The sequence below is a fragment of the Maniola hyperantus genome, chromosome 3, assembly GCF_902806685.2.
Source record: "Maniola hyperantus chromosome 3, iAphHyp1.2, whole genome shotgun sequence".
NCBI classification, from domain to species: domain Eukaryota; kingdom Metazoa; phylum Arthropoda; class Insecta; order Lepidoptera; family Nymphalidae; genus Maniola; species Maniola hyperantus.
Window position 1 is genome coordinate 12,957,493 of NC_048538.1, and position 23,751 is coordinate 12,981,243.

At 38.0% G+C, this 23,751-nt stretch overlaps 1 long non-coding RNA gene across 1 annotated transcript in view; it reads left to right on the forward strand.

The window, feature by feature from the left end:
- The window catches only part of LOC138404705 (uncharacterized), a 211,530-nt gene extending 192,684 nt beyond the window's left edge, over positions 1-18,846 (forward strand). The window contains exon 4 of the long non-coding RNA XR_011238527.1: positions 18,812-18,846. This is a non-coding gene — a long non-coding RNA (uncharacterized lncRNA). The remainder of the gene's footprint in view (positions 1-18,811) is intronic.
- The last annotated feature ends 4,905 nt before the right edge of the window (positions 18,847-23,751 follow it).

Consider the following 23,751-nt stretch of genomic DNA (forward strand, 5'->3'; position numbering starts at 1 on the left):
GTCGGCCCGAGGGCTCTCATCACCTCGGCCCTGAATATTTTCGTATGTATTGTACGACCCTCTGTCTCAACTTATGTAAATGCTGCCCTAACACTTTCTCCGTTTTTCTCGCATTTGCCGCACAATACAGTGCAATTTGATGCCAGATTCCGACATTATCCGCATAGGTGAGCCCTCTTGACTCGCGGATTTTCAAATGGGAAGAGTGATTTGAAGCTTATTTCGGTGATCTTGAATAAAATCTTCCGACATCATTTGTCACTACATTTTATTCTATTGAAACTGAATACGAGTTTCTTGATATTTTATAGGAATTCTCGTACATAATATCTATAGTGTTTTTATATAAAGTAATATATTATTGTAGTACATTAATTACTACATTCATAGAAAAGGAAGGCATAATGAATTGCCGTCCCCACTGTCCGTCTCGGCTGATTTATTTCATGACTTTTCGGATATGCAAATGGCATTAACTTTCAAAGATGTAGGTACCTACTCCCCTTAAGAAATCCTCGACGACCGCAGAATGATGCCAATCCTGGGTGAATCTTAATATTTTATGTTGTGTTATTCCCTTTCTTTTCCTTCCTGATATTATTTATTTCCTCGCCGACAATGAGATTCCCACTTTGGCGCGTAATAAAAAAGAATTATTGTTTATCTTTTTATAGCGCCCGTTTTGTTTCGGTTAATATAACTGAGATTTTAAAGTGATGATTTGAGGTTTAGAGAGAAAATGTTCAGAACACTTACCAAATACGGCCAATTAGTAGATTGCTTGGACTGCAATATCATAATAACTATTACCATCAGGCTTAATCTAAGTCAAACATAAATTCACGCACGCGTCTGAACGATAAAAAAACTTGGTCCGAATCCGAATATACGAGTGCCTAAAACAAAGAACGACGTCAAGTAAAGTTCACACAAAATAAACATAGATACATATTGCTTGTCTATCTATCACATGTGATTAACAAGTCCCGAGTGAGTTAGACACGAAAAAGTGGGAAAAAATCATCTAGGTGGACCAGGGGAGTGATCGGAGCATGATTGATCACCGCTCTAATTGGCTGATGGATGATGCGGTGGTGCTGCTTCAACTGGTGTTTGTGCAATTGAAATAGCTATGTTTGCTTGGATTCATGCCTTTCGTTTAGATGTATGATACCCTTACAAATGTGTACTCTTTCACCGTAATAAAATGTTTATATTATGTTAATTATACCAAGAATAATATTGCTTAGTAAAAATCTCCTAAAAATTCAAAACCTATTTGAAAATCTTTGATCATTTTTAGTTAAAACTGATGATGTTTTGCCGATCAAGCTTATAAAAGCTAATAGCTTAGGTATATAATGCGTGCGCGCTTATAGTAAGCTTTATATTTTTTCTTGCTTTCTATGGGCATACTATATCTGATTTTAATAATGCGTTACAAAATAATATGTGGGAAATAAAAATACAGGTATCTAAGTAAGCAAGTAAGTCGGTAGATACCGAGGTATGCTTAATTTTAGCCGAAAGCAAATTAAACATCAAGAATGTTACCAAGCCATCATGTAAACAGTATTTCCAAATAGTAATTAAATTCCGTTCCAGTACAAAGTAGAAGATACGCAGCGGAACCTAATTTTCATAGCTGATTAGACTCACCCCACATGGGATCATGTGATTACGTCACGCGGCCCTATTCGAGCATCAATCGTTATGATGTACTAAAGATACGGCTAATTTATATTAAACTAGCAGTTACCCATGACTTCGTCTTTGCAATCCCTCAGCACATTGCTATAATTGATTGCATTTGTATTGTGACTAGCCTATCTCCGCGATTTCGTCCGCGTGGACTACACTTCAAACTCTTATTAAGTTTATTTATTCCCTAGGAAAAAAAAAAATTAAAAATCTAATCGAATAGCATGCATGCTTTTCAGCCTGATCGACCAGTAGACCAGTTGACGACCTCCATGGCGCAGTGGTAAGCGCTGTGGTCTTATTAGTGGGAGGTCCCGGGTTCGATTCCTGGCAGGGATTAGGAATTTTATAATTTCTAAATTTCTGGTCTGGTCTGGTGGGACTTGGGAGGCTTCAGCCGTGGCTAGTTACCATCCTAACGGCAAAGCCAAATGCGATAGACACGTTTACAACTATTGTATGTGTGGGTGAGCGTGGCATCGCCCCGCCTCATACCCAGATTACGATCTCGACCTGTCGCGTTTTTTTGACCTATTTTTTTCATTTGGAAGTCAAATTCCGTGATAAAAAGTAGCCTCCCATTCAAAATTATCGGTAGGGTGGTAACTAGCTACGGCCATAGCCTCCCACCAGAAATTATGCGATAATAATTATGAGAGAAAGTTATGAGGAAAGTGTTCTCTCTCGAGGAAGAATGGCAACTTCCAAATTTTGAAATGTTGATACCTACGATGATCGGTCAGAATAAGGGCACTGTTCGCCACATGATGGTACCCCTATCAGACGTCGTATCCACGCCACGTCTTGCTGACGTCACATTTGACGTCTCGGGACACGTGAAAAACGTTCCCTCTTATTTGCCTAAGCCTACATTATCCTGATTATGATATTGGGAAAAATAATTGCTTTTACCGAATTGCCTCTGGTATTTTGACTGAGAGCTACCTAACGATTTGGATACCTACAGTGTGTAGAAAAATGGTCCTTAGAAAAACTATACAATAATACTAAATTATAAATACGAAAGTGTGTCTGTCTGCCAGCTTTTCACGCCCGATTCGTTTTACTGATTTTGACAGAATTTTGTACAGAGATAGCTTGCATCCCAGGAAAGGACATACTACTTTTTGTACCGGAAAATTAATGAGACCCACGAGATTTTTAGTTAACTTATAATAATGCACCTGGTCGAAATTGTGGGCATCATCGAGTAAAATATAAAAAGATAAACTGACTGACTGACGTAATAGCAAATACCTATGAAAAACTTTCCGAAATTTCCACGCAAAGTCGGTACTTAGTGGGTAAATAAAACTGTCTAGTAAATACGTTAGTACCGATTTTTTACTTTTTTCAACGAAAAACTCTCAAGTAGACACTTGAAGTAAATGTGTAGAATTGATTCCGCATTCTATCAAACACATGAACGCATAATTAAGCAATAAATGACCCGTTCAACAATATGCACTCTGGATCGAAGTCGCTATAGAGGCAAAGGAGTGCATATAAAAGCCGTCTAGAAAGTTTAGACGCTCGCGAACGATCGATACGCGTCGGAAATTACGGGTATGAAACAGCTACTTGGGGTAATTTGGGTTATTATGCCATTTGGGTTACTTTACAAAGTTTTTAATAACAACATAATTTTCTTTTCATTTAATTAGATAATAATGATGAATTATGCCGGTTTTGTTGTTGCTCGCCACTTTGTCTGCATGGAATTTGTCTTTTTCACAGTTTAAAGCCGTGAAAAACTAGGAGACAGTCATCGTATTATTACTGTCATATTATAGCAGACGTATTAAAGTTTTACTAGGTATATAGCATGTACATAGATATCACGTAGAAACTCTTTAATTTTCTGGAATTTTAAATAATTTGTCCTTCCCCCAGCCGTGAAAAGGTAACAGACATATACTTTTACATTAAAGTTATATCTATTTTGGTGTTAGCCATGCTTATTGTGGAGGCGATGTCCGTTGGAACCGGAAAGTCTTAGAGTGGAGACTGCATATAAGCAAGCGTAGTGTGGGACGCCCTCCAGCACGATCAATGGACCGACGATATAAAGAAACTGGCAGAAAGTGGCTGCATTACGGAGGACCGGATGCGGTGGCGCTCTTGAAGAAAGGTCTATGTCCAACAGTGGACAATCACATGCTGATGATTATGATCACGATGCTAAAAATATAATTATTAAATGCATTTTGATATAACAGGAAATGCTGCAAATAGCTTACGTAGATTTGGTAGATAGGTAGGTATAGTCCCAAGTGAACTGGCGTGTGACCCGATATAGCCAAGTTTTGCTTAATACATAATTGGGACCAAATCCCTATTGGATCCAAATTGAGGGACAGGTTTCTTAGTGCGTGTTCAAGGGGAAATTAATCAAATTAACCGATACAAGGTAAACTGTAAGAAAGGGAAAAGCATTGGGTACGTATAAATGCAATGAAGCCGTGTTTTCGTTATACCATGGGAATTATAAAGTAAAAATAAAATATGCTTTATTGCACTGTATGCTTGTATTGTATGCTGTATTGGTGGTGTATTGCTTAGCATACACCACCTACAACATATTTTATATTATCTTTTTATTTATTCAAACATAAGTTAGCCCTTCACTGCAATCTCACCTGGTGGTAAGTGATGATGCAGGCTAACCTGGCTATCTACTTAAAGTGATTAGTAAAGTTATTTCAACACGATTTAAAAACCGGTCAAGTGCGAGTCGGACTCACACACGAAGGGTTTCGTTACCTACCATCGTACATGAAATAACACTTTATTTTTTTTTTATTTTTTTTTATTTCATTTTAGATTTTTTATTACTTACTTGTTGTTATAGCGGCAATAGAAATACACATTCTGTCATTTCAACTCTCTACCTGTTACGGTTCACGAGATACAGCCCCTAAAAGACAGACATACAGACGGACAGACGGAAGGACGGACGGACGGACGGACGGACGGACGGACAGCGGGCGCTTAGTCCCATTGGCTCCCTTCGGTTGCGGAATCCTGAAAATCATCACGACCAATGGTGTTAAGGCGCGGACACATACGTGATAAATTAGCGGGGAGCGTGACGTGCGTGCCGCGGTAGGCTTTGTATGCGACGTGATGAGGTAGGATTTAATTGTTCAGGTTACAGTATTTATTTATCGCCATCATTCTCCTTTCTTACTAGGTACCTATTTAATCTTAAAATACAAAGTAAGTAGGTATCCCTAATATTATTTCTAGTAGGTACGAACGTTTGAATTTGTGATTTCTTCGTAATAAATCAACTTAACGCTCTTTCTCATTTTGGCTTTCCTCACAAACAGTTTGTTACTTATAAAAACATGGTTTCGAACTTAAACCTAATATTAAGTAAGAAATAATATTACTGCTATTTCCATGTTATAATAACTTTGAAACTCAAACGCAGTTTTCGTTATACCAGTTAACCTCAATGTAACCGACTAAGTTCTTTTCAATAAACCCAAACAGTTTTCCGTACGCTTCTGTTTTCGTGCCGCAATTAAACTGCTGTTAAACTTCTTGCAGCAGTGTTTGTAGAGCACCTGAATGGTCCGCAAAAGTTATGCGGGCAACGCTCCTTGTTTGCCTGCTAATTATCCCAACTGCTCAGCGGAGTGAGCCGAATCAGCGCACAAAACGCTGACCCGGTCTAAATGGTCAAACGGGGATAAGCCTCTCACCGCTCCATCCGGCGACGGCTTCCCACTAAACCGCCCCGTCACCATAGTGACCGCCTCCTCCGCGCTATTATTGCATTGTATCAACATTCATATCGACGTCACGTGGAACTGCGGCTCGATTAAACGAGGGTCGCCCGAAGCCAGATTCGTCAAGTCTCTTTTCAAATTAGACTCCACCGTCCGGCATTGGCACTTCACGCGTTTAAAATCAAAAGCGCAGAAGGGTTACATAATCCGGACCTTTTTCGGTGCGACTTGTGTTTGTGTGCACGTCTCGTCTTTTGTCACGTATTCTTAATTAAGGACCGCCGGCTGCCGAGCGACCCCACTCGTCACATTTTCATATTGATTGTAAGAGGGCCCCGCTCGCGTGACGTATCTGGCATCGTGCCATTAAATATTTTGATTTTTCTATCTTCTTCCCAATCACTTAAAACGACATAATACTCGAATTGGATTTGAGAAATCTCCCTCTGTTTGCAAATAGGAAGCCGGGGCTAATAAACTGGCGCTTAACCTTACGCGACAAAGCCGATACAAACGGAGTGACATCCCGCCTCACAAAAAGATCTCGCGGAAAAAATCCGACGGCAACGTGTCAAAGACACCGCGAAGCGAGGGGGCTCTTTGTTGCCTGTCGAAATATTTTTTTAAAGCTTAACTCCTTAGTGAATTGAGAGATTAAGTCCTTTTTGAAGAGCAACCGGTCCCCGGGGTCGGGCGTGATCATTCCTTCGGATCTCATTTCCGCGGATGCTCTATTTGATTGTTATTTTTGTCACTTTTTCCCATTTTGTCCCGGCGCCAACGGGATTGAAGTGACAGTCGACGATTTGCACTAGAGCGCGATAAGTGTTTTTCAGCGTTTTTTATAAGCAGCATTGTTAGTGTTTCTTATTTTCCGTGATCACTTCGAGAGAAGACAATTATCGGATAAAATAAAAATACCGTTTGTATTTTGTTGTCAACGATCTCTATCTAGGTGTTGTCTTGAAAACAAACACTTAAACACGCCATGCGAAGTCTTTTCTAAGATAATTCTTGTTATGGGACATGGAACTGCAATACACAGGAATTAAATTTTAATACGTACTATACATATGAAGTAAATTATTATTATGCCGCTACATTGAAAGCGGCTGTTTACAATAAAATAAGTCTTTCGCACAGTTACCTCGGACAGAAATATGTAAGTTTGATAAAACATTTGTCACAATGTGAACCGAAATATCCAATTGACCAGTGCGTGTGACTCGTGATGAACAATAGAATGTATGTGGACAGGCGTCGCTAAGCCACAAGAAAATATGCAAATCGCAATAAGGCAGTAGGTAAGCACCCGTAAGCCGTGTAATTATTCACATCGGATTTGCGAATCGCGCCCGAAGCGTTCTGCTTCTACACACGTGAATATACTGACCCTTATAATATTATAATGTTTAAGGTTTTTGCCCACTAACCAGATGTCAAGTGGTTTTTTTTTTTGGATTTTCAAATTAACTAACTGCATTATCACAAATTAGAATTTCATAATTGGCTAAAACTGCAATACTAATCTTAACTTAATAATAAGTCGGTTAATCTCATACTATTTGAAACCAATATGTTTTACTACGCTTCATTTGATATAAACCGAGATCCCTAACGTGCTGATTACGAAGACCTGCCTACTGATTCGCTAACTCAGTGTCAAACACTTAATTATAGTCACCAAGTTCATTGACGAAGGTTTTCTATGAAAAAATATTTTAATGTCACTCAGTGAAGCAGCAATTTAGAACCAACTAATGTCGAATGAGCTTTGTGGCTATAATTCAATGTTAGACATTAAGTTACAGAATCAACCCACTGAGCAGTGGATAGGAACCTTTAAGCTGACCGTGCATTTAAATCAAAACACATGTGCTGAGAGCGGGTTCAGTCGTCCGCTGATTTTGAGATGAGGGCTTCCCCTTTTTGCGGGTCCCTGCGTCGATTCCTTAGCGGGTGATGATCGATACCCCTCCCCCGCCGCCGGCCGCGACCCTCCTTCCCTCGCTCTTAATTAGGACTCGGAATCTGCGGCGGACACACACGCACACACGAAAGACGGGTACAGTTAGGCCTACCATACTATCCTCAGTTGACAAGAACCGTCCCAATCCCAAGATAGTTTTCACTACAAAAATATTTTTTATCTCATGCAACATTTTGTTCATTTGATTAATCAAAATCGTCGAAACGTCTTTATACATAAAATCTGAAGAACTATAGCCAAAGTAGAAATCGATAGACAGCATTGCTTTATGTTGCACTTGTAGCTATATATACTTAGGTATGTTAGTTCAACAATCTGCATTGAAAATATTACAATACAAAAAACATTATAAATTACGAAACATTTCATTACAAAAAGCGACAAGGTGACACAAAGGTAACAAAAAATTTGGAATCTATGTAATATTAGGTCACATTGACTAATCAATCATCTAATCAACACAACTGAAAACCATTGGTTCTTAATAGTTAGTCCCTGTTTCGTATCGCAAAACGTTGGCCACCCTATGTATAATGTTAATCAACTTTCATTATGCACTAAGGAATTATATGGGTACGCCTGAGGAGTGATTATCCGCGTTAGGCCGCGTCCCCGACCAAGAAATCATACTTTATTATGATTCCGCATTCAGCTTTACGGTGGCACCTCGCGGGCCCGACATCGCATTAGAATTAAGTGCGCATATATCACCAGCGTAACAGCATTGTTCGTAAAGTAACCGCCGGATAATTAGCTTTCGTTGCTAGTTTCCGCGCTTTATACGAGTGCTTGTGTGTCTTTATCTTTATGTCGCGACTACGAGCGATCGACCGCAGCTCCATCCGCCGATTACATACCTACGTTACGTTCCATCGTTTTGTTGTGGAATTTACAAGAGTTAGTGCAATTCGGAGTATTGACGGCTATAAATAAATCTAATATCGTTTACATGTCTGAAGTAGCTGCTGGGTACATAGGAGTTGTCTTTTTGATCCAAAAATAATATATGATGAGTCTATTTGAAGTTTACATTGGTTGACCAATGGGCAGCTTTTTTTAATTTATAGACTAGAACTTGGACTGCAATTAGCCCTATTTGTTGCAAGTGATGATGCCGCCTGATGTAGCGCGCTTGTCTACAAGATGCCTTTTTATTAGACTTGAAGGTAAATAAATATACAAGGGCGTTCCATATCCTAGCGGTTCGAATTAAAAACTAGAAGGCAAATCGCTTCGTTCATGTCCGTGGAATTTTGAATACATATACGGGTGCAGACCTTGACGATGGCTTAAGGTATGACAGTAGAAAGGTGAAAGAGGAACCAGGTTCAAAAAGTTCTTCAGCAAACTCACCGAACTTTTTGGACTTTTTACGAATTACAAAAAAATATCAAGAAAACAATGCTGTCGGTTGGTGACATGTTTTTGAGATAATACTTGATCCCATAATTGTTTTTACCACTAAAGGACATGTACACACAACTTTAAAAGATATTAAAATTCATACACTTTGTAAAACACATATTAAAATTATAATACCCATGGAGGCAATTCACACAGCAGTTGTATCCTAAACTTGGGAGCAATGTTTACACTGCGTTAGATTAGACCTTGTTTGACCCGAGATATTACATGCTCTGAGTAAGCGTTTTCAAGGAAATTAATTCCACTAAGCTACTAAATCCAATTTCATACATTTTATTTGTTTTTTATTTATTTATACTTTATTGCACACAATACAAGTAAACATAATAAAAACATACAAGGATCTTAATCTAATAGCTGTAGCATGCAAAGGCGATCTCTTCCAGGCAACCTTTGACGAAGGAAATCACGAAAGCACGGGTTGGTGCGGCAGCCGAAAATGACCCTAGGTATATTATAATTAGTAATTACTATAAATTAGACTACATACACAGTACATACTAATAATACACAATAATAATATATGTATGTATAAATATATATATATACCTATATACTATCATCTCTATAATATACTACATGTACTGCATACATAATATAGTTTCACTAAAATCATTTATTTTTTACCTGTAGATACCTAATATTCTTCCCATTTTGCGTAATGGAAATCTGAATTTTTCTGGAAATATCCTGAAAATGGGAACCTATCTGAAACCCACGCCTAACAGTTTAAAACTTCAACTTAATTAGCTTTATGAAATAAAAAGTTAATCCAAATTGTTAAAAATTCCCGTGTCTGAACTATGTTTTGTTCTAGTATTTTAAAGAGGAAAGTGGTTATCATAATTTCATACAACCACATACCTAGTACCTACACAAAATTCCTTAAACTTAATTTAACATACAAGGAAACATCATAAGCCCGGGTGCCCTTAGCACCCAAGGTCTGCGTATTGAGCAATATCCTTTAATCTACGCTCGAGGATAAACCTCCAATAAATCTTTCACTTACCCGCCCTTTAATAAACGTTTGTAATAAAATTTAATTGATCAAAGCGTTTCCTTCACTATGATTTACGAACCCTCTGAAGCCTACCTTCCCAATCGAAACTATTAGTTATTATAGAAACTCAATACGTCCTTAGTTTCATTCAAGTAGGTACCTACTATTGCGTTTTCAACTTACTCGTGGTTTTTTTTTCGGGAAACGGAGTGAATTGAAATTAACTCATCAATATTATAGGGCTTAATCTATGCTCGCAACTCCTTATTTACAAAATATGATTTATTTAAAATCAAATAAATTAAAGTAATATTAAATATCACTTACTGTAACGGTGAAGGAAAACATCGCGAGGAAACCCGCATGCCTGTGAGTTCCTGTTGAGTCCATAATGTTTTCAACGTGTGTGAAATCTGCCAATGCACACTGTGCCAATGTGACGGACTATCACCTAAACCCTTCTCATTCTGAAAGTAGACCCGTGCCCAGCGATGGCTTAATCATGGCGATGATGATGATACGTATAGGTATATAAAATCTAAATGAATACATGATTAGTCCTTTTCAAGACTATTTAACAACGAATCAATCATAAAGGACTACGAAAAACGGCCAACATACTCGACGTAGCTCTCTTGATAAATGAATTTTCTTGTTTCATTTTCTTCACGCGCAATTTATTTATTGTGTTAACCCTGTATGATATCCAACCAATTAACAGAGACCCCTGACTTTCATAGTCTCGTAGTTGTAATTGTTCCCGTGTGGTGTCGTGTTATGTTGGTGATCTTGTACACGTAAGTATTTTCGCGGGCCCTCGGGCTAATGTAATAGATGAGGTGTTCTCGTTAATTACAAAGAACGTCGAGACCAGCGGGTTGCCTAACTCGAACAAATTATTAAGATTATTAACTCCATCCGACAAGTCATTCTTTTCAGGTGTTTATAAGGAAACCATGGGAAAATTTCGGGTGCTTTGATAGAAAATTATAATGCCCGCGACTTCGTTCGCGTGGATTTGGTTTCTTAACCTTCTGGTTTTCCGGGATAAAAAAAATGCCTATGTCCTTCCCCGGTATGCAAGCTATCCTTGTACCAAATTTAGTCAGAATCGGTTGAACGGATGGGCCATGAAAGGCAAGCAGACAGACACACAGATATACTTTCGTATTTACACATTTGTACTCAATTTATAATACTAGTATGGATAGATTGTTACATTTGATAATAATTTGTAGAATAAGTCAACCATACATCCATACTTATCTGTCTGTCTGTTTGCACTTTTTACGGCCCATCTGTTTAACCGATTTTGACGAAATGTACTACAGAGATAACTTGTATCTCGGGGAAGGACATAGGCTACTACTTGCACTGGAAAATTAAAGAGTTCCTACGAGATTTAAAAAAAATCTAAATCCATGTGTATGAAGTTTCCGGCATCACTTACCTATCTAAAAAGTTGACTGATGGATATATCAACGAACAGCTCAGACTACATACTAAATAGATCGCGCTGAAATTTGACATGCAGGTTGCTATTATGACGTAGACATCCAATGAGATTTTTTTGAAAATTCAACCACTAAAAGGAGAGTAAAAATATAGAGGTTTGAATTTTGTGTAGTCTATGTGGACGAGCTGTAGCTTGTGGTAGTCTAGTGGTTAGGATGTCCGCCTTCCAATCAGAGGTCGGGGATTTGATCCCGGGCACCAATCCGGGCACGCACCTCTAACTTTTCGGTGTTATGTGCGTTCTCATGTAATTAAAATATCACTTGCTTTAATGGTGAAGGAATAAAACATCGTGAGGGAACCTGCATGCCTGAGAGTTCTCCATAATGTTCTCAAAGGTGTGTGAAGTTTGCCAATCCGCACTTGGCCAGCGTGGTAGACTATGGCCAAAACCCTTATCACTCTGAGAGGAGACCCGTGCTGTGTAGTGTAGAGTGGAGTGATGGGTTGATCATGATGATGATGTGGACGAAACCGTAGACATAAGCTAGTAGATACTATAATATTTTCAAAGATAGTATTGTCATTGCAGCGTAAAAAAGGAACTCTTTACACTCTAATAGACGCTGTCACCACCAAGACACGTGTGATTGATGGTTAATGAAGTGCTAGGGCGATAGTTATTAATGACGCCCGACTCCGCCCGTTTTTATTTACCCACTAACACCTATTAGCCGCGTCCGATACACCCACACAATATATCTTCTAGAAAAGGATCAATCAATTTACCAAATTATATTGTGACGGCAATTTATCACCCTTTCATTCTGGCCTTCCGTCTTGTTATAAGAATTGACTGATGGGATGCAATATCTTACGTAACCAAGTAATGTGCAACTTAATTGCAGTATTGTACTAGGTATACTGGCTGACCCACCGCGGCTCCGGTTAAGTTTGAAGTTTTGAAAAAGAAGAATTTTTGAAAAACGGAATTTTCAAAAATCTGGAAACACGTATAAGTCCTGAAAATTGCTATTGCGCTAGAACCATGTCTCATTAACATAGAAATGACGTCTTTTTGACGTCTGATGTACGTATTTTGACGTGAGCTGATGATTTAAAAAATCAGCTCGAAACTTCGGTCTAGTGCTGACGTCACTAAAATGGCAGCCACGCGCATTAGCAATTTGCGGGCCTTATACCTACTTTTAATTTTTGGCCGAAATACCAAATTTTCATAGATATAACTTGAAAATGACGGAATTACAACTCTCCTATTCAACCCTCTTGGGGATGGAACTTTTACAAGTCCTGAAACGCATTTCTTTATTTTTAACCAAAAATCCCAAATATCTAGGTACCTAGTTAAATATTAACATAAAAACAAGGCCTAAAACTACAACTTAACAAACAAAAATAATAGAAAATAGCTGGTCCACGGTTGCCTAAAAATACCTAATATTACTTACTAAAATAATATACTTATTTATAGGTATTATAGAAATTGTTTTGATTAGAAACAGATTCAAAGGTTACGATTCAAAACCAGCCCCAGTTATTGGAAGGGGTTTTGTTTTATTTCAATTAATTCGCAATCACAAAGAGTTTTGAGACCGCAGCAGTCACTCTATCGCCGACAATTTAAACAGATGTCGTGTTAAGGAGGTCCTCTCAGAATATTCGTTCGGAATTTAAATTGCAAATTCGTGCGGCAGGTGCAGCCTCACGATTGAATGTCTGATCTCTCTTTCTACCCCTAACGGAATTACTCGCCTCTCACTCTCTCAAAATCGACGTTAACAAATAAAACTCGAGCGTTACTAATTACTGGGCCCGTTCAAACGAAGAGAGGTAATCTTTGCACTTTATTTCAAAGAGGAAGTCTTGAAGCTAATGGCGTTAATTTAAAAGAGGCCGATGACTGTGATTTTTCTCGCCATAAACTTTTGGACTCGTGATTTATTGCAGCTTTCATCGCTCAAGCGATCGTTAAGTAGGTATAATGTATTTGTCCTTAACTGACTTAAAAGGTAAATAAGTAGGATCTCGCTGAATGCGTAAGGGGCGCACTATACGCGGCCCATATGACGTTGAATTCCTCAAACTAACAATGCAATCATGATAGGAGTGAAAACTCCATAAGGTTTAAATCGCATTGCACACGTGCGTGCAGAGAAGGCTCCTGCGATTTGTTTATATTTTAAGTCAGCTAAGGAAAACTAATGAATAATGACGCTGTGATAGCCTAGTGGTTAGGATGTCCGCCTTCTAATCGGAGGTCGGGGTTTCGATCCCGGGCCTCTAAGTTTTCGGAGTTATGTGCATTTTAAGTAATTAAATATCACTTGCTGTAACAGTGAAGGAAAACATCGTGAGGAAACCTGCATGCCTGAGAGTTCTCTATAATGTTCTCAGAGGTATGTGAAGTCGACCAATCCGCACATGGCCAGCGTGGTAGACTACGGCCAAAACCTGTGCTCTGCAGTGAGACAGCGATGGGTTGATCATGATGAAGGAAAACTAAAGTATACAACGACGGCCAAATGCGTAAAATGTCAGTCACACACTAGAGGTTCCAAAACTAAACAGAGGGTGTGATTCATTATGAATGGGGCCAACGGTCGCAGGTAGTGCGCTCTAAATTAAAGTTTGGTTCGCTCGCGACTTGTGCAGTGTACACTGTTTTGGCAGGCAGGTCACGAAGCATCCTGGCCTTAATGAATGAAGAAATTCTGATCAGCCCCCAACACATATACTGACCCCGAAGCCCCTTGTTCTTGTTGTAAAGTATTTTTGAAATAGCCAATACGTACCTAACCATTGTTTATTTTCTAACTTTAATCAAGCGCAAGTATCTATCCTTTGTTGTAGGTAGATGTTTCCTTTATTATATCGATGAAGTTTCAAATATCTTTTTAACTTGACTACGGCAAAGCCAAAAGTAACGGTTATGATTTTAGAAATCTTTGTATGTATGCATGATATAATATTCCACTCTTATAGTGCCTAAAGTACTGAAACGATTTTACGAAATGAGGTGTCAATCGATTCGTTATTATGATCCGGGTGAAATAGGCTACATTTTTTTACAATTTTTATGATAAAGTTTTTAGTGGGCGGGGGTTGTGCGGGTGTGTGGGGCGTCCTTACCCCGATTGCCATCTCGACGTGTCGCGTACTATACCTACTTAGACAGGTTTAAGTATTCTTTAGGAACTTTATCTTATTTAGTTGTTGCAGTCCAGCCACTCAATAATATGACATAAACAGGCCAGTCTTGACACCGAGGTCTGATCATTTTACTTCTTCAATTAATAAATTAAATCGAATTACAAAATTAGCCCACGCTAGAAAGAAATTGGATTTCTCGTTAATCTTTGTCGTAGCCCCGTAGTCGTACCGAGTAGCGAGCCTTCTTTCGTAGGCGAGTAATTAGCTTCCCAATTTTAAAGAGCAGCTCCGCTGGGTGCCACCCATCAATCCGCTCCCCTGCCCAACACCGAATCGATAATAATTAATTATTTTTGACATAATCACAGCCGAAATCCATTCTGTTTTTGCTAATTCACGTCCCTATAATAAAACGGGACGACGCTTTTAAGGCCGGATGAAATTGATAAAAAATAAATAAGCGCAAACTTTCCGCTAAGTCAAACGAAATTTGGTGTTAGCTTACGCTGCTGGATGTTACATGATTAATTGCCTTCGGACGTTTAATTGATTGTTCGGTAATCGATTACTCTATGTGACCTTTTTAAAAATTAATTTTTGGCCGTCACTAGGTACCCATGTCATCACTATCTAGCAATTTCCTAAAAATTTGGATTCAAGAGAATTAGAATCTAACTTATTACACGACTGTCGAAAACTGACTGTACTTAATGTTTCGAGGGTTCGTGTATGTAGGTGTGCATGTGAGTTTCTTTAGTCCACCAATAACTTCTAAATGCCTGAACAGATTTGGATGTATGGGATATCGTTAGAATCCTTACATCATCTCGAGTGACGCTGGCTATAAATTTTTTGTTTGGTACATTTTTTTTATTTACACTTTATGGCACACATGTAAAGTAAACACATCGAAAAACATACAAGGTATAGAACGCGACAGGTTGAGAATGGCAATCGGAATATGAAGCAGGGTGACGATCCGCACATCCGCACGTCACCAGCGCTTACCCGCACTGGGTTAGCGCGGGGGCTGCTCCCTCCCCGATTGCCATCTCGACCTATCCCATACTTAGGATATAAATCAAATAGCTGCAGCGTGCAAAGGCGGTCTTATTGCTAAAGCGATCTCTTCCTTTAACTTTTTAGTTAATTTTTTGGCAGGGCCGTCGTGTTTTTTAATTAAGGCTTGTCTTCGAATAAAAAAATACTAAGAAACACAGTGTAGGTGTTGTTATAGGTTTAGGTATATCGCAAGACTTTCAAGCAGTACAAATAGGCATTGTAACTGAAACACAGTGGAGTGACGAGGGATCTTTGTCAGGTGCTCACAATCAGCGGGACACAGTGTCAATATTGGGCACGTTACATCGGGCCAAGATGCGGATGTGGGCGACTGTCGGGTACTACAAGGCTAATAGATGTTTGAGAATCTTCAACTCGAAACTATCCCGTGTACGGATGTACGGGCATCTCTGTTTCTACCTTTGCTGAGTATGTTTGCGATTTCTATAGGTATGATATTTCATTTCTATTTTAATGAGAGCAAATTTTTATTTTTATTAAATTTGAAACAAGGACTAGTTTTATTTTATTACGTATTCACTTCTTAGAAGCGTTTTCTTCATAAACCCTCTGCCCCATAATTGAATACAAGCAACACGAATGCAACGAAGCGTAACATTGCACTCCTGTGTTGCGGGCAAAAAAGTAAAACGCGAAATTTCCAATTAGCGCTGTCGAAAGTCGAAATGAAATATTTTGATAAACAAACCGAGGGAGAGTAAGAATATCGAGAGTCTGAAATACCGGCAAGTTGTCGGCACTTAAAAAATACATAGTGAAAACATTAGGTTCGCCCCAGGGTCGGCCGTGATTAAAGCCATCGAGGCATGCAAAACGAGTTCCGTATGTTTGAACTAGTGTTGTGCAAGCCTTACAAGAACTAAGTACTTACAGTTCACAATACAAGGTGTCTAAATTTTTTAAATAATATATCGCTCATAATTTTTAACGGATACTAAAATTTATAGTGAAAACGTTAGGGTCGTCCCTGAGTTAGACTCGATTAAAACCACCACCGAGTCATGCAGAACTAGTGTTGTGCAAACCTTGCAAGAGCTACGTATGGTTCACTTAAAGTTAAAACAATACAAGGTGTCAATTTTTTTTAATAGATCGCTTAACAATTTTTATAGGTACCTAATGAAACAAATAGGGAAAACCTTAGGTTTGACTAGTATTGTGTGATAAGCATCGTTTTTAAATTTGTTTTATATTATTTAATAGGTAAATACATGACGTATCTCGCCACATTTCAAGAGGAACTCTATTCATCTATACATACAATATACATATATATAAAAAAGGTGACTGACTGACTGATCTATCAACGCACGGCTGAAATTTGACGTGCAGCTATTATGACGTAGACATCCGCTAAGAAAGGATTTTGAAAAAGGGGTAAAACAGGAGGTTAAAATTTGGGTAGTCCACGTTAACAAAGTCGCGGGCAAAAATTTGTTTGTTTTTAATTGATAAACTCTAAAACTACTCTACAGATTTCGCTAATTTTTCACCATCAAAAAGCTACTTTATTCACATGTAACATAGGCTATAAATGACATATCTACAGCGAGCATACTCGCGGGCTTCTGCCCGCCTCTCTACCTCGTATCGTCTCTTTTATAATGATACTAGCTATTGCTAGCATTAATTTAAAAAAGGCGTTAAAAAACTCATTGTCTAACAACACTAGTCCCAATTCGACGCATAGAAATACTTTCCAAGTTTATATGGGCAGCGGTTGAGACCCTACCGAGTGGTGAACGCACCACCTGCGTTTGTTTATTGCCAGTTAAGACGGGTACTTGAAGCTGCACTGTTTATTTAGGCCTGACCCACTTAAAATACATGAACAATATTTGATAATCGATACCGTATAGTGTACTACCTGTTCCGGAAATACTGGAGCAATGTCTTAATTTTTAATAAATAATGTGATGAGGTTAGAACAGAACTGACTATGTACATGTCTACTAATTGTAGACTAAAGCTTAAGATAAATTGTAACAGAGTCAAAATGGCGAAAGGCGTTGGTTCAAAAGGTGAAAGAAACTGATTACTGAACTTTATCCCCATGATGACGCAAGAATTCACGAAAAATTTAGTGCATCGTTTTGCTTTGAACCTGCTGTAATATGCAAAATTTCAATTTGTGTGTGACACCCAAGCGTGTATGTAACACTACTGTACAATCACTAGTGTAGATTACGCTACTTATATAATATAAGTTCTGTCTTTCTTAAATATGCGGAATATGCCTACTCGTATGTGTATAAATATCAAGGTTCACTTGCACCAATTCTTTATATTATGTGTTTAAGTAGAATTTTCTGTATCTGTCCTTTTCTGGTCAACCCTGGAATAAGCTTGTCAATAGAACATTGCTAGATTATAAGCTGTCTGTTGCAAGTGGGCCTTAGTACAAGTAAGTTTTTAATGAAAATGAGAACCTCTACAAAATTTTGTGATTAAGCATACAATATGCATATCCGTTATTAATAAGAAAGGGGTATGAGGCATTGTGTACACAGCATCCTTACCGGGCAGTGATTAGCCGCGAACACTACGCACCGCATCGCCCCTAAATATGTTTGTGCTTCGGCTTTCCAGAACACACCCAATATCGGATCCCTCCAGAGGATCAGCCATTACGCAGCCTCTTAACGGACGGTTTTAATTAAAAACTTCTTACATTACCTATCATGTGTCTGGCTACATTCTAATTTACAAACTCTTTTACCAATATACTTAGGTAACTTTGCGAAATTAAAGGACTCCATCAGTATCGCTCTATGCCCTATCTAGCGTGCCTAATTGAAGTGGTTAGAAATCGTAAGCCCAACTTGATATCAATATGCTTATTTTCTTGGCTAATGGCTTCAGTAGGGTGTTTCTCAATACTCACAAACATGCCTTTGAGGACTCGTACTATAGTGATTTTTACAAGCATAAAAATACTATATATGTATTTGAATAAATTACAAGCTGTGTTTGAATCCGAAAAAATTTACTGCTCAAGTCTATCTGATTCTGTAGTACCTACCTATAGTACGCGACAGGTCAAGATGGCAATCGGGGTATGAGGCGGAGGGACGCCTGGCACATCCGCACGTCACCCGCGCTATCCCGCACAGGGTTAGCGCGGGGGCTAGATTTTGCAGGTTTGCAGGGAGTCCCCAGCCCGATCACCATCTCGATTTGCCACGTACTATACCTAATTGTAATTTCCTAAAACATTTATACAAAATGACACTCTTGTTTTTGCAGATGCGCGGGACTGCGACGATGTCAACACTGACAAGGCAAGTAAATTACGACTTTCAAATCGAGTTTTAACTAAAAAACAACGCTCAAAAACCACTCCAGTCTCCCCAGCGCAATACAAACTTCGCCGTCGACTTTATAGCCTCTGTGACCGCCAAAAGTCGTCGAGGAAAAGTGCAAGCTTGTTTATCCATATATCAGTGGTTACGTCGGCATTTCTTTCTGATAAGCCAGCTCCCTCGCCGCCAATAAAGTGATTAAGTCACAAATCGGTTTGCGACTTTTGCCCTAAACAGGAATTTAGTTCGTTTCAGATAGTTGTTTTTCTTTTTAGGGTTCCGTACTCCAAAAGAAAAACCTGTAAGTACCCTTATAATCCTACAAGGTACTCGTGTGCCTATCTATCTGTCCGCCTGTTACAGCTAATTTACTCAGAATTTACCGGACAGATTAAGTTGTTTAGAAGGTACACATAATATGAATTTGTATTATGCGAACACGGACCTAGAAAAATGTGTTTTGAATGTGAGGGTCATCCCTTATCTCCGAAACTACTGAGCTTAAAATTAAGAAAATATACAGAAACTAGTTCTTTACTTATAGAGGAGGTACCTATAAGAAAAACTACAAGAAAATGATCTTAAAATAAATCATAAATCGCTCAATATTGTGAGTACTTCATCAAACGGAACCCTCTCCATGTGAGTTCTACTCGCACTTGTCTGTTTTATTTTTGTTATAAAGGTTCTATCGTAATCATTTTATCAAACATAAATCTGTGTTGTCCGATATTCGGATGTTTATTACTCGATCTACATTTCTGATAATAATAGCATGTTACATTCGTCCTAAGATAGAATAATTACGAGAATCTAACCTAAATTGTCTAACTTGCGAAATCAGAGAAAGCCGTGGAAACTATCATCACAAATACGACTTTTTTGCTTCCCCACCATTCCTTATATCTATCGAATGGCTCCATTAGAAATAAATTGCCCTTCGAAATCGCTTCGTGTTATAAATTTCATACGTGCTGAGAAATGACATACGGTATTATTTATTACGGAGTTTTTTTGTTTCGAGGAAAATAGGAAGAAGACATTCTGATGTAATTGAGCTACGTTTAGTTGGGGCACGCTACGGTAAGACGATTTTCGGTTGACAGGAGGATATCTTGTGTATTTTTGTATAACTTTATGAGGGCCGTATTTATAACTGAACTTTTCAAACAATATTATTGAAATAGGGAGGTTCATTGAAGAACCAGAGTAACTGAAATTGCTCCATGACTTCCGATTAGATTAACTGGCAATGGACAGGGTACATAGCTCGCAGGATCCATAAATGTTGTAAGCCCAAAGTGCTCGAATGGCGACATCTAGGTTGATAGGCAGGTTAGGCGCTGCCAGACACAAGCAGCCTAAGATCAAGGAGTGTAAAAACCTCTCAAAGTTAACTATGTCCAAAAATGGCTATCTGTCGGTGGAGCTGATGAGTTTGACATATTCCTGGTATAAATAACAAGTAATGATAAAACACGCTACCCATGTTTACTCATTAAAATTACTATTTAATTGCCTTAAGAAGCAAAACAAACACATGCCAGTACATTAACATCTGTCAGCAAGCAATTTATTGTAACCCTTGTTCCACTATTATCGGCATTAGTGGGAGGCGCCATTAGCCCTACAAATGACACTAAAATGAAATCTATTCATTTCCTCCCGAAGTCAATCGAGCTGATATTGTTCAATTTCACGCGATCCGAACATTACCGTTGGATCCTCGCGAGTTGACGACTCACCTATTTGTAATACGAACCGGTAAATAAAACCTGCTTTCCATGTCCTTTGTAGAGCTCCGCTTTCGTCATTTCTACGTAAATTAATGCAATTTAAGCATTAGGTAGGCATGTTAAAAAAACCGGTCAAGTGCGAGTCAGACTCGCGCACTGAGGGTTCCGTTCTTGGGTATTTTTTCGACATTTTGCACGATAAATCAAAAACTATTATGCATAAAAATAAATGACAATCCCCAAATTCATAGTTTTCGGATTGATTCCTTTACTTGTCCTATGACCTACCTACCTGCCAAATTTCATGATTCTAGGTCAACGCGAAGTAACCGTATAGTATAGGTTTTCTTGACAGACACGACAGACAGACAGACGGGGATAGACAGACAAACTGAAGACAGACAGACAGACAACGAAGTGATCCTATAAGGTTCCTTTTTTACTTTTAATGTACAGAACCCTAAAAAACATCATAATATACCACACTAAAACTTTTTTTTTGCAAAAATTAAATTCATGTACATGCATACTTCTTCTTAAAGATCTCTTCTCTTCTCTATTTCTAAGGTGTATAAAAACAAATTGCTAATCTTCGTTTGTCTCTGAAGGTACACTTGCCCAGATAGCTTCTATACCTACTTTTAAGGGATACGGTTTCATTGCGGTTTTCACCATCTCCACAAGGAAGTATTGTTGTAATTGTATTAATTATATTCTACATTCACAAAACAGCTAGGACCAGCTACTATAACCCAGATTTCTTGAAATGCAAATAGGATTTTGCTAAAAGCCTAATTTTATTTCAACTCATAACACTTCAATGTTGTTATGGAATAGATTGGTATAGCCGATAGCAGCGATATGGACCCGTCGTGTATGTGTTTTGTACCGTGTACCGTACGGGTTAATTTGTTACGATGTTTATCAACACCGACAAATGTAGAGGACATTTGTGTAACAAGCCCATGCCTCATCGATACTAGAGACAGTGTGACGGGTATGGTTGTATGAACGATTTTATTCAGCTTCGTAGACACCCTATGTTTTTATCTGTCTAGTTAAAAACCATGTAGATATTTTTATGTGAAAATCAGCCAGATAGTTGATAACCTAAGACGAAGTACTATTAGGTAGGCATATTATACTTATCTAAACTGTGCTACAAGTCACTAAGTACCTAACTCTATATTTAATTTAATTTGTACCAAAAACATTTTACTTACGAAATATTTTTTTTACCTTTGCACTATTTATGGAATACTCCTTTCCCCTTATATTAACCAATTAGACAAGAGAAATAGAAAAAAGGAATCCAAGATTAATTGAAATCAAACGACTTCAAAATTGCTTACGAAATGACACGGTCTCTCTATATAATTTCCTGCTTAGTGGAATAAGCCGCTCGAAATTCAACTAAAGTATAGTATTATCAAAAAATTGGCTTTATTACGAAACTATTTGCCTTCAGTAACAATCTTGATCAAATAAAAAATTAACCTGCGAAGGGTGTATAGTGGGGGACAAATTGCGGCGAACCTATACGGAAATATAAAGAAAAATATGTGGGACTTATTTCGATATAATTGGCTAGATAATAATTTAATATCATCGGGTATAGGTTTAGTTTAGATATGCTATAAAATATAGTAGATAGTTTTTCTTTTTCAGAAATAGAATAAAATAGTTAAGAAAAACATAATATGTTTCGTATCTTCATACATCGACGAGGCAACAAATGTTTGTTTTTTTCGCAAAATCAACTTTGTAATAACTTTTGTTTACGGAAGGATTTTTTATTTGGAAAACTGATTATGCAAGACTAATTTGCACTTGGTCAGTATTTTTTGCTATGATAATATATTACGTACACCCACCCAAAAAGTGGTCCGAAATGATATTAATAATGAATATTTCGTCAATCAATTGGGAATTTGCCAAAAAAAATAACCAATTTTAACGGAAAATTATGAATTGTATTTTTAAATTATAGCTATGTACGTTTCTTTGTATATGTTGTAACAAAACTTTTTCACTTTCGTACAGAAAACGACGATCGTCTGCGACTCCGATTTGGCTATTTCAATAAAATTATACAAGACTATGAAAATAAAACTGAGGCGGCTCGGTGTATTCAAAAGCAAAATTAATTTTTTCCTTCAAATCTCTGTGCAATCACGTTGCAAAAATAGACCTTATTGTTTGAACAACAAGAATTGTTTTTAAAAACAAAAAGTATTACACGTTTTAAAGTTATTTGTAACCGCAAGGCGCATCAGCCGCTACGTGTCGCCTTCAACGAATCCAAATGTATTTTTTTCGATTTACCCTCGAATTATAAAATCAATTAGGCGACGACATTGCTTTACCAACAGACGGATTTGCAATCTTTCTTTTAAATTAAGTTACAATGTCGATGTACAAAGGGCTCGTGTGCATTTCATTACTTTTTTCTCCATTATTTTTCGCTAAAATAAAAACGGAGGTTAGCTTAATGATCTAAACTGATATCAAAATTAAAATATAGGTAGATTTTTAACTTATGATTATGAACGAAATTGACAGCTTTACATTACCGTATTTCTAGTTATTTCATGCAAACCACTTCATAGTTCATATACCTACAAGGGTATCAGGCGGGTCGTCCCCCCGCCTCATACCCCGATTGCTAGCTCGACCTGTCACGGATTATACGTACGTACTCCTGTCTAAATTCGAAGGGAATCAAAAAGTAAATTTTATTGGTCAGTTAAATAACTACCCGCTGGAATGAAATGACTCATGAAAATACTTGAGAGATAGGAATAATAATATGTATTTTATATTAGGCGGTGTATAATTAGTGACACTGATCTGATGAATTTAAAAAAATTTAAGAAATTTATTCATCATTGAGATTTCATAAAACACCGCGTCTCGCCTGAGCAGTCAAAAACAATACTTATTCAAATGAAACAAAAAGCAATTAACGGTGGAGATATCCCTCCGTCCTCGGAGGATACAAGAGAGGAGAGATTATTGAAAAAATAATTAATAAATATTTATGACGGGCCACCTGAGGAGCGACAGCACTCTGATTTCATTTTTATCCAGTCCTCGAGTACGCATCTGCAGCGTTACACGGGAAAGCGGTTTATTACGAATGCAAAAT